Raw genomic sequence first — 3918 nt, 5'->3', positions numbered from 1 at the left:
GAGGCCATTCCCTGTGTCAGGAGGGATGGCTCACCATCCCGATGGAATTTCTCTGTGACGAAGTTGCTGCACTTTCTGCTTTTTGGTTTTCTGGAGCTCTCTGGGTAACTGCTTCTCCAAGCCTGGCTCCTAGCATCTTGGGGATTATGTAAGTCTTTAAATAGTATTCCAATAATTTCCCTTTTGCTTAAGTTAGCTAACGTCCTTCTCTGTTGCTTGATACCAAAGGCCTTAATTGAGATGATACAATAAATGTTCCTAGAGTGAATGGATTAATGGAATGAAGACAGATCAGGCTGTATTTCAAGGCTTTTGTGACTTTTCTTTTATCGTAATCAGAGAATTGAAGCTTATCTGTAGATAGGTTTTCTTGGAACTTGGAAGAATACTGAAGTTTTATATAACTTTCCTTCTGGAGGCAAAGCTAGTTTTAAAAATTATTGAACCTAACTTCTAAATATATGCTTGTTGTATGGTAGTTAGAAAATACAGATAAGCATAATAAAGAATGTAAAAATATTCACACAAATCTTTCTATAGAATAAATATCAATTGACAAAATCATGTTTAATACCTGAATTCTATTTCATGGTAGAGATAATATATTTAGCTAATCTCCTATTGTTAGGAACTGCTGCAGTGAACATCCTCTTAGGTAAATCTTTGTGTACATAGACTTACTACCCTTAGGACACATTTAAAGAAGTAGAATTGTTGGGCCAAAGAGTTTGCATGTTTATAATGATTTTACTTGAAATAATAGCCCTTTTTAAATAGGGCTGATTTAAAAAAAAAGAATAGCCCTTTTATTGTGGGACTCTTTTTCAGCAAAAGCAAAACAAAAACAGAAACAAACGAACATAAAATAAAGAAAGAAAAGTCTACAGTTCAAGCTATGCACGAGTGTACCCTATTTAAAACCACATTGTATTAACTGAGGTGTTTCTATTGATCACCCCAGCTAAATAGAGACAGATGGTGCAAGAAATATTTATTAATAGCCTGTTTGCTCAACACAATCAGACACTGCACTTGCTTTCTTCATTCATCCGTTCAAAGCAGTCATCGAGTCCCTACTGTGTGCCTGGCATGGTGCTAGGGGCTGGGACACAGAAAGGGAGGTAAGACCCAGTCTCCACCTTGGAGGCACTCACCATCCAGTGTGCCATGCAGACCCACAAATAACTTGCGAACAGCACAGTGTGGTGGTAACTGCTACAGTAGAGAGATGAACACAGTGTTGTGGGAACAGAGAGTCAGGAGCAGTATCAACCTGGGCATTTGGAGTCCTGTCCTCAGTCTTGTTCCCTTCTCTCCCATTAGAAAGCACCATTTGAAATGGGATGTACCTGGAAAAATACGAAGTCCTGGAGAATCAAAGAAGGGAGAGATCAGGATCAGTTCCATGGAACCCACACACACTGAAAAGTGTTAGGGTTGGCAATGTCTGGAGGAGGGCACTCTGGAGAGGACATCGTGCACCAGTACAGATGACAGAAGAGAAGAAGGTGTACAGGGAACAGACAGACCCCTTGAAACCCAAGGTTTTGGATAGAGCAAGGTGGCTGAAAGTAGGATTTCTGTTAATAACAAGATAAGGCATTGACGTGTACCTTCATAAATAAAAGAGATGCATTGTGATTAGTTAGCTGTTGCCAATGCAACAAGTTACTTAGTGGATTAAAACAACACGAATTTATTGTCATTATATACTTCTCCAGCTCAGAAGTCTGACATGAATCTCATTGCACTAAAATCAAGGTGTCTACAGGGCTGCCTTTCTTTCTGGAGACTTTAAGGGAGTATCTGTTTCCGTGCCTTCCCCAGCATCTAGGGGCCATGTGCATTCCTTGTCTTGGGATGCTTTCTTCCATCTTCAAGGCCAGTAACTGCTGGTCAAGTCCTTGTCAGTGCATCCCTCTGACCTCCTCTTGTGCCTCTCGCTTCTTCTTTTATGGACACTTTAAGGACCCACCTGCACAATCGGAGATAATCTCCCATCTCAAGGCCCTTAACTTAATCACATCTGCGAAGTCCCTTTTGCCCTGCGAGGTAATATATGCACAGGTTCTGGGGATTAAGACATGGTTATCTTTGGGAAGTAGCTTTCTGCCTTCCACGAGCATTCGCTTTTAGCGCTCAGGAGTGACACCACTGGGATCTGCCTGAGGAAAAGCATGCCGGCTGATATCAGGAAGGAGGATAGGCTGGAGGGCAGAGACCAGGTAGAAGGTCCTTTTTATGACTCCAGAAAAAAATATGACTCAGTTCGTGGGACTAGGAAGGAAAGGACAGATGCCTGTGGCACCGTGGGGATAGACTCTCTGGGACCTAGAGAGTGGTGGAGTGGAGAGTGGGGAGAAGAGGAACAGAGAGAGGTACAGTTGTTCAAGGTGACTCAGGCTGTGCGCTCCCATGAGTGTGAGGATAATGGTGTCATTTATCAAGAGTATTTGGCTTAGGGCAGTGGCATAGTGATAAATTTAAGTTCGGATCTTATTATCATTAGAGAAATAACTTACAGCTTTTCCACTGTTCGATTGTGAATGGGGGACATAAGATGAATAAAGATTCAAGACTTATCCCTGCGAGGGAGAGAAGTAAGGGGTAGGAAGGACTGGGAGTGAGAGGTGTTGAGACAGAGATGGGCACAAAGAAGGTAAAGAAGAGATGTACAGACCGACATGGAAAAAGGGAGAAAGAAGAGAGGAAAAAGCATACGGGGTTTAAGATGGGGAAGAAATAATAGACCGTGAAGAAGACAGACAGGGCCTGGCAAAAGAAGGGAGAAATGAGAGGCATATCAACAGAGAGATAAACTGAGAAAGGGACCGGCTCAAGTTTCTGGCATGAATAGGTTGGTTAATTTAAATTTCCAGTTCACTCGGGTTGTGCTCACAATTGTAATTTAAACTAACATGACATAATAAAATAAAATTTAAAAAAAAAAAAGAGAGAGTCTTGGAAGATTTATTTGCTTTCAGAGGTTAATTACTGTCACAGCTTCTCTGTTTTGTCAGGCTTCCAGGCAGCCTCAGTGGTCCTTGTGGGGGTGAATTGTGCCACCGGGGAGGCCCCCTCACCTGTCTCCCTAAAGGCAGACCCTCTTTGCGCCTTCCCAGCATGGCTTGTTTAACCCTTCAATTGTTTTGTCCCTGGGGTTTGAGGCCTTTGTCAGATACGTTGAGGAAAAATGTGTTGCATTCTACCTCAGTTCCTCACGGATAATGACAACCCACTAAGTGAGGCAGACAGGAACTCTGGTAAGTCTCAACACAGCCTGTGCGTTTCTGGTTCCCATTTTACAGATGGGAGCACAGAGGCTTGGCCCAGGTCTACTCGCGTGCTCAAGGTCACCAGTAGAAGGAGCTGGGAGAACAGGCTCCCCCAGATCAGGGAAGCCAAGAGTGGACTAACACATATGGGCAGGATCCCTTACGGAGATTTCAGGCCGAGGAAACGCTGCCTCTGGAAAACTTGGGAGCCCTCTATCTCGGGGACTAGAGAGCTCACTCTGAACCCTGCTCCCAAACTAACCCGGCCCTGGGCAGAGTCAGAGGCATGAGAAGGAAGTAAGTTATACAGGGGTAGGATTTCCCCTGGCACGGGCACCGCCAGCGCCTTCAGCTTTTAAATTTATTACCTTCCCAGAGGGGAAACGGGCACTCAGTGAGGGTAACCAACTTGCCCAAGGTCACCCAGGCAGCGCTCGGGCAGGGGGGGACGCCTGCGGCCAGCCGCGAGGGGCGAGGTCCCGGCAGCCGCCTCGGCGCCCACTCCCGCGTGCGCCCCGCCGCCGTCGCCGTCGCCGCGCCCGCGGGGAAAGCGCCGGGGCTGGGGGCGTGGAGCCCGCGCAGGCCGGCCCCGTCGGCCGGGGAGGAGGACGATGTGCGGCGCGCCCAGGTGAGCCGGGGCCGG

General features: G+C 46.2%; 1 protein-coding gene across 1 annotated transcript in view; it reads left to right on the top strand.

Annotated features, from left to right (window-relative positions):
- Positions 1–3828: 3828 nt before the first annotated feature.
- The window catches only part of HTR4 (5-hydroxytryptamine receptor 4), a 165848-nt gene continuing 165758 nt past the window's right edge, over positions 3829–3918 (top strand). Inside the window, exon 1 of the mRNA XM_032395324.1 lies at positions 3829–3903. The gene's annotated coding sequence lies outside the window, so the exon portion shown is untranslated. The remainder of the gene's footprint in view (positions 3904–3918) is intronic.

This window comes from Phoca vitulina, unplaced genomic scaffold, assembly GCF_004348235.1.
Source record: "Phoca vitulina isolate PV1807 unplaced genomic scaffold, GSC_HSeal_1.0 scaffold83, whole genome shotgun sequence".
Lineage (NCBI taxonomy): Eukaryota > Metazoa > Chordata > Mammalia > Carnivora > Phocidae > Phoca > Phoca vitulina.
This window is presented reverse-complemented; position numbering and strand designations above follow the sequence as displayed.